Source organism: Manacus vitellinus, unplaced genomic scaffold (assembly GCF_001715985.3).
Source record: "Manacus vitellinus isolate BGI_N305 unplaced genomic scaffold, ASM171598v3 scaffold_10_pilon, whole genome shotgun sequence".
NCBI classification, from domain to species: Eukaryota; Metazoa; Chordata; class Aves; order Passeriformes; family Pipridae; genus Manacus; species Manacus vitellinus.
This window is the reverse complement of record NW_021938838.1, coordinates 19,362,341-19,371,033: the sequence shown is the minus strand read 5'-3', so window position 1 is coordinate 19,371,033 and position 8,693 is coordinate 19,362,341.

Here is an 8,693-nt window from a genome sequence, read left to right as displayed (position 1 = left end):
TGGCTCATGTACTCAAAGTCAAGTAAAATTTCACTCAACTGGATGTTTCATCATTGGGAACTGAGGTAATATCAAAGAAATGATGTGAAATTAAATATTTCTATGCTCAGTCATAGACTTTTTGTTGGAAGGGACATTCCATCTTTAGAATGGAGAGTAGTTGGGATCATAAATTTGTCCTTAAACCCAAAAGCTCATTCCCTTATTTTCATGCTCATGGTGTCAATAATTGAAAAAATTAATGCTGTTTTAGTTTTTGTCAGTGACTAGAGACCATATCTATTGTAATACTCTGCTGCTCCTCATCTGCTCTATGAAGGTCTAACATATGTGCCACAGAAAAGTTACTAATAGAGGCAATCTGCTCCTAGGTATGGAAAAGGAAATGATCAATCACTGGACAGTAAATGTTATTTTAGACATCCTGAAATGTAATGAAATGAAAGAAAGAACACAGCTAGAAAACCTTCTTACCCTTCTGATTTGCTGAGAAATAATTATTCAAAATACATTGATGGAGTAAGATGCAATTGATATATTAAAATGTAGTTATATGAAACAGTAAATTAACTAGGAATATACAACACCTAAACAAGAAATAGGAAGGATCCATTCTTATTGCCCAGGCCATAAGCATCCTACTGTGCCAGGCTAATTTATTTCAGAAAAATATTTCCTCCTACAAACTTAGTGCATCTCAGATAGTAACTATGCTCACAAAAATTTACTCTTGGACCCTTAAGTCAAAAGAAATAGTAAAGGAAAAAAAAACATTTTCTTCTTTCTCAAAGGCCTAACTCTAACCTACCACAGTTCCTAATTATTTTTTTCATTTACAGTTTCAGATAAAATGTCGGTTTTTTAAGACTCAGAGTTTTAACTAAAAAGCAATCAAGCCTTCAGCAACCCTAATCAGAGGTATCTGAAAGGGGGAGACATTTATTAGGGATCTCAGCTCACACATCCTCATTAAAGAGGGGACTGAGCTCATAATGCTCTTGATGCTGGGCTGAGTCATCACTGGAACATTTCAGCCCTGGCAGAGACTGATGATGGTTCTGGAGGCACCAGCTACACACCTGAGTCTGATGTTTAAATATCCCTGTGTAAGGTGAAGGGATTTCAGGGTGAAATAGAAGCTCATTTATACCAGAAAATTGGAAGCAATTTGATCAGAATGGAACATTAAAGAAAAATATTTATTGTAGATGCTATTTATTGAAATTACATGGATCATTATTAGAGCTGTGTGGAAATGCTTATGTTTACTCAAAGTGAATGGTAAAAGTATGATATGTGGAAAAATAATTTTTAAAGCCAGCTGTGCCTACTGTCCAGCTCAGTGCCAGCAAAATGGCTTAACTGCATTCCTGGTCTAAACTAAATTAAAAGAATGGACTAAATTTAATTGACTATTCTCGTGATATAAAGCAACAAAATCTGACAGTGGATGAATGTTTTTGATTTCTCCTGTTTTTGTGTAAATGCTGGACAGTATTTTAATCTGTCAGTATTATCTTGATGTCTTTTATATAAATTATTCTGAGGTAAAAATACTGGTTTGCACACAAAGAAGAGCAATAGCACAGTGGATGTCCTGGTGCCACAGTCAGTCATTAGAGCAGGAGCTCTGCAAATATGCACAAGTTACTTTGAATTTTATTCCAGCAGCATCAAGCACAAGCCTAAACGTCAGTAAATCAGGGAAGGAGTAATATTGAAGTTCTCTCTAGTAAAGCTGTCTTTCAGTTCTGAGAACTGTATAGTAGTCTCAGTTCTAATTGATTCATTCTTTAGTACACATCAGCTTGTTGGGAGGGCTCTAAGCACTGAAAGGCTGTGACAGGAGAGCTTTGGCATATTCTGCTGTGGAGCTTTGAAATGTTCTTCTCAAATGTGGGCAGCACCTCTCGGGTGAGGATTATCCAGGTCTTGTTTTAGCCCTATTTTAGCCCCTTGTGACCTGAGCCAGGTCAGCAGGTGACTGGGGTGCAGGACATGCTCTTGCTGGCAAAGGGCTGCTGTGACAGTGGGCTGGGGAAGGTCAGCTCTCCAAACACCCCAGTAGATGTTTAATTTCCTAAATTAAAGCTGTTTCTGTTTCCTAAATTAAAACACAATACAGCTCTTCTGCAGCATAAAGCGTGGCAGGAGCATTTGTCTTTGTAGGACTCTGACCTCTTCTCTATTTTTAATCAAATCAAGCTAAAGCCTTGTCCACAGGGCTGTTGTTGTTAATTGCCTCCCAGACATAGAAACATAGTTTTGAATTTAGTCATTCAAACATTCGAGATGTTGGAAACCAAAATAATCAGAAAACCTTTACTGGGTTCATTTTCTTAATTCCTCTGTCTGAATGCATCCACCTGTCAAAACATTCTTGTGCAGAACACGTAACACGAGGTACAGGTTTCACGTTCTTTCTGTGCAGAGTTTGCCAGTTTGTACAAAACACACTTAAAATCAAACTATTTTTGCTTTTTGTGCTTTTTCAAGGTACTGCCTCTCTACTGGCAGAGGCAATACAGCTCTTGGCTACAGTCAGGTCTGAGGGCAGACTCAGTGGCTTCCTTGGGGTTGGTATTTAACACATCGAGTTTCCAGCCGGGCTCAGCAGGAAACCATTTTCCTACCACTCAGTTCTTGGAGGTACTCGAGTTTTTCCTTATTCCCAGCCTCAGGACAAACCCCAAAGCATTCTCTGTTTGCAGCAGGGAAGTGGAGGAATCTCATCAAGCAGTGACTCTGGAAGCCAGAGCAACTGGCTCCACATCCATCCATTTTCATGGATGCACCTGTTCACCTAGGTTGGAATGGGTCTGAATTATGGAAGAGGAGTGAAAAACCATAACATTCACCTTTAAGCTCAGGGATGTTCCTCGTCAGTGGAGGAACTGTTTGCCTTTGGTTTTCATTAGGCTGGAGAACTATCTTTGCTTGTTCAGTTTTTGCCACAGAGTTTTGTCTCACAGAAGTTGCCCTGCAATTATTTTGTTTTCCAAAGGTAGCCCTGCTCCTGCAAATGCACCATTTGCTTTCCTGGGATGATGCACACTCTCTCACAATACTACATTCTATTCTTGTTTTTCCCCTAGTGTAGCAATAACACAATTGCAAACCAAGAGCCTTTTAAATATTCATTCAGTTTTACACATACATTTTACCCTGCTGATAGGACACGTGGTAGTGTTTCCAAAAACAGGCCCTAAATCTGCTGACTCTCCAGAAATGAACAGGATTTGTCCTGTGATCTTAATAATATTATTTGCATAAACAGTACTCAGTTGAATAAGGAATTATAAAGCTGTATGTACATTTAGCAATGGAGGTGCTGTGCCTTCTCTGCCACACAGACAGAGACAGAAGTACTGGGAATGTCAGCTGGGAATTTTTTAATTTTTTTACTGTTCAATCTTGTGGAAATTAAAAAAGATAAGTGAAGTGCAGATATTAAAATGCTTTTTTTCATCCATTATTCACCAAAGGACCTGAATAAGCATTTTCAATGTCATGTTTTAGAGTTCTGAATGGTTTTGGCAGCTTTTCTCTGAGAAATACAGAATAATTCAAGGAGGAGTACAGCAAACTGCCTAAACTGCATTGCATTGGTTAACCAACCTCATCAAGGATTTATTTCCTGAAATGGATGGATTTTGCTGGATTACGTTAGTACCAGGTTGAGTTTTAATTAAACCTCTATCCTGCTGTGGGGAAAGAAAGCTTTACAATCAGAGAATTAAAAACAGCTTCCTTGGGCAGCGGAGGGGAGAGGAGGAAGGGTGGAGGTGATGCTTTGAGATGCAGGAAGTTCCCCACCAAGGCATGGAAGAGCAAACTCCTGCTTGAGCTGCTCAGAAACCTTCCCCTTGGTGCTCCTCAGGCACAGCTCCTTGCTGGAATCAGCAATCCCTGTGCTGCAGCTGCTTCTTGAAGCAGCTCTGAGACAAGGAATTAGTACAAGGGATGCTTTTATTCCTGCTCTGATTGCCCTGCCTTTTCCTGCTGCAGCCCAGGAACCCCTGCCTGCGGCTGGGGAGGGAAGAGCTGGCAGCACAGGGGACCCAAAAGTGCCCTTTGCATCTGGACCTGCAGGACTTCTCTGGCCTGTTCATCCCCTCCATCCCCCACCTGCAATTCCAGCTTCATAAACCCTCCAGCTCTTCTCTTGACTGGAAATACCAAGTTGCATACAGATTTCATGTCAATGCTTTCCTTTTTGTTCTTTAACGTGACTCCTGCGGTTGCCAACATAGAGTCAATCTGACTGTGATACCCAAAGCAAAAAATCCTCAAAAATTCAATGTAAAACAAATGGGATTTCATAGAAATAACTTTAAACTTTCAGTTTTGTGCTAGATGGGGTGTGCTTGGTGGCAAGTATCAAAAATAGAGTGCCTGAATGCATAAAAAACCCTTCAAAACAAGCCTACAAAATGCTGACATTTATTAATGATTATTAAAAGTCTTTGTCCAGCCAAGAAAGACCTGAAGTTACCACCCAAAATACTAATTTGCCTTTAAAATATTCACAACCTCCAAACTCCTGTCAAAATTTGTCTGTGGTTTGTTCTTTTGGGTTTGACATCTGCTCTGCAGCAGACTCCTCAAATGAATACTGTCTTAGCAGGTATTTAAGCACAGTCATTCAAAAAGAAATGTAAAAGCAGAAAAGCAGGAAAACCACTGGACTGCAGAGCTCCCTTCAAAGTGTGGAGAGCTCCTCACTCTCATTGTAGGGGGAGTTTAAAGGGCTCAAAGCCCAAGCCTGCAAAAAAGAGAGAGTCAACCAACTCACTATTCCTGTGGTTAAAATGGAATGCTCCTTAATCCGTCCTACTCCTGAAGAGTAGAACGTTATTTTGGGACTGATATAATAAAGATTTGATAGTTAATTATTTGCCTTGTAATTAAAAATGAACCAATTACTAACCAAGCCAGGATCTGCAGGATTTAACTAAGAATTTAATTTACAACTCATTTTCTTAAGGCCGAGTATAAAATTGTTCATTAAAGAGCTCCTGAAACTTTTTTTGGGGTTGAATGTGTTTTCAGAATACAACATGCTGTTTTCTAGAAGCCTGGAAAGCCATTTTCTAAAAAGAGCTGGACATTCTGCTGCTGGAATCTCTGGGGAGGCAGAAGGTACAGGGGTGATATTTGCAGCCTAAATCTTTGTGCTTGAGGACTTGGCCATTCAGGAGTTTTGCTCTTATGCTTGTCTGGCTCAGCTTTGGAATAAATGTTGCGCAAAATTCACGGATACCTCAGGTATCCAGGGTGTTGAAAACATACCAGTGAACATGAGACAGATGTGCAGGAGGCTTTATTTGCTTACTCAGCGCTGTCTGCTGCCTTATTTTTGTGCTTATTTACTTCCGTGCTATAACTTAGGCCTTTAGTATTTTTTTTAATTTCTACACAAGAGGAAAAAAGGAAGAAAAACAGTTCTGCAGGTAATGGCCACATGTAGATGCATTTGTTGTGCATTTATCATAGATATGAATTGATTGTCTTTATTTGCACAAGAAAAGCTTGTTACTGGTAAAGACAAAAAGGTAGCTTGAAAACAGCCTGGTCTTGTAGGTTTTGCTCAGGCTCCTTCTGTGCAGTTTATTACAGACAGTGACTTTAGATCTTCTGCAGAGTATCAAGATAAACACAGAAAATACTTATTCTTGATGAAGTCTAATGAGGTCTGTGTTTTCTTTAGCACAAAACTTTTTTACCTTGATGGGCTCTCAAAGTGCTGTAGACTGCGAGTTGTAAACCCTGCACAGAAATGTTGGTTTGTTGAATAAAATGTTTTTATTACTGTTTTTCAAAATCATGGAAACTTTTCTATTGCTCATACCTTTCACCTAACTTGTTTTCCCTGAGATCTCATGAGTCAGAATTCCAAGAAGATTTTCCATGTGGGACTGGGCAGGAAGGATAGAGATCCAAGAACTCATGAAGAGCAAGAGGGTAGAAGAGGGTATGCAACAATATTCCATATCCAAAAATATGTCCACAGAAAAAAATAGCTGCAGGGTAAAAGTGAGAGGTGGCTATCAGATGGCATAAGTTTTTCCTTTTATTCTCCATGTACACATTAGCTGAAAACCTTCCATCCCCTTTGCCTTGGAAATGCAACCATCCCCCTGACATTTCAGGAGAGAGTAATTTAATTTGCTGTGCTGTCTTCATCAGGGACTTGTGTGCAGCAAAATCTGACATTTTTATCTCGATAATATTATGTAAAGCAATGAGCAGGGGGCCCAGGCTCGTGTTCCAGCTGTTGACAGCTGGTGATTCTCAGCAGGTCATGCAGCAGAGCCACTTGCCTGTTCCCACTGCTGAGGGTGACAATGTGCAGTCACAGAGGCTGAGGAGATAACGTGGATATTGCCATGAAAAGCGTGTGACAAAGGTGCCCTACAACTGCCACACCCATGGCTGAAAAACCTGGGAGAAAGTTGTTCAGAATCTGGTGATACCCAAAGAGTTCCATTACTGTTTTCACTGAAGGGGGGTGGTGAACACTCCTCTGAATTTCAAGGCCAGGCCTGGGAGGATCTGCAGCTGCTGCAGCTCAGCAGGGTTTTAAAGTTCATTGTGTGTTTGAGTCACCAGGTGTGTTCAGCTGGAGCAGAGGAGACTGAGGGGAGACCTCAGCGCAGTTCCAATTGCTGGGCAGGGGCAGAGGAGGGGCAGGGACTGAGCTCTGCTCTGGGGGGACCAGGACAGCAAAAGCAGGGAATGGCTGGAAGCCTGTGCCCAGGGCAAAAGGCTCCAGGGTGGAATCTCAGCCAAAGGTTCTCCCCCAGAGGCTGGTTGGGCACTGCCCAGGCTCCCGCAGGGCAGTGGGCACCAGCCCCATGGTGCCAAGAGCTGCGGAGGGTTTGGATGATCCTGGCAGGGGGTGACTCCTGGGGATGGGCCTGTGCATGGCCAGGAGTTGGACTGGATGGTCCTTGTGAGTCTCTTCCAACTCAGCACATTCTGTGGTTCTGTGAGTCCAGTAGGACACCCTTGATCTGCAGAGCAATGAACACGACCTTTGCAGTCACCATTGCAGGGTCAAATGCACTGAACTCCTGTGATTCAGACACCTGAGATCAGATACCTGAATACCTGCCATTAGAAATGCAAAATTTGTTCTTGTTGAACACTCCAAAATCAAGCCATTCTGCTGACTTTGTGGTATGTTCAACAAGCTTTGCAGCCACCCAAGAAACACGCACCAAAGTGAGGCATTTTTTGACATTAGTCATGTCCAGTGCTATTTACAGCCTTTCTAAGATCATCATTTCCCCTAAAAACACAAGGGAACCCACCCTAAAATGTTGTGCTCCTTTTCACCCAGACAGATTTATTAACAGGGCTGTGTTTCCTCCTACCTGGAGCTCCTGAAAGCTCTTTGTTAAGCAGAGTGCATTACAATAATCCAATTTAGACACAACAAAAACTACTGCTCCTCTGCCAAAGCATCTGAAAACTGAGAACTGTCATTCCCAAAGCAAGGGCCACCACCTTCAGTGGGACTGCAGGCTTAACAGTAATTTTTTATGCTGTTGTAATGAGGCTGATGGCAGTGGGACTTACTGCCATGAACAAGCTGAGGAGATTTTCATGGGTCTCACCAGACCATTCTGAGCAGGAGCACTCGTGCTCCAAATCCTTTCCTTTCTCCAATCCCTGTTTCAGAACTTAGATAAGGTTTTTTAGGAGGGTGAGAAAGTGAATATTTTCAAATGTATTCTGCTTATCTCTGTCTCTGAGCACTAAATTGTAGTTCAGATTAATATTTTCTTCATTTCCTGTGATAAATATGGGAATTATTAGAAAAAACTCTGTAGGCTCTTAACTGGTTTCCAATGATTCATTGGACAGCACATTTATAGAGAGGAAAAAAGGGCAGAAGAGAAGAGAGCAAGAGAGAGGAAAGCCTTTAGGACACACGCTGCCATTTTACCCAGTGGCCAGAACCTTTTTGTAGGACATAACTGATACTATTTTGTTGGTGAAGAACCAGCTGTTGAAGTAAATTTCTTAGCCTGCTTCCTAACTTCTAGTGCTGCAATCCTCAGTACATTTTTAAGTTAAACAATGTTGGTTTTGAATTCTTGAATGCTCTTTAATTCTGAACAGTGGGTTACAGAAATATTGTTTGCAGATATACGATTGGAATTTGTTCTCTCTTTTTATCTTTTCCTTCTCTGTTCCACATTCATGGCATGGAGCACAAGGACAGTTGATGTAATTTACTATTTCAATTTTTAGGGGTTAACTACTTCAACCATCCTGGAGGTCAGGTTCTTTTATGCAAAGGAGGAGTCAAGTTGTCCATCACAATGCTGGAGGTCATGTGGTAAGTTAGAAGTTAAAGGAACCTCCTGGAAGGCACAGGCATCACATTTGGTTGGGACTGTAGATTCACCAAGGTCCCTGTGATGTGCTTGAAACTAAACCTGTACATTGTCTTTGGATAAAGAGTACTACAGCAAATTTCAGCATAAGTATTAACTCACTTTTTGCTTATTAGATTTTATCACTCTTCTATCATACACTGTATTCTTCATCATTGTTATCTCACCATACTTGCAGTAACGAGCACTGATGTTACCCAGTGTCGCCATGTAGATCGTGCTCTGTTTTTTCTAGTCCTATTTTGAGAAAATGCATCTGAGTAAAACTTCATTTTTAGTGTTGCC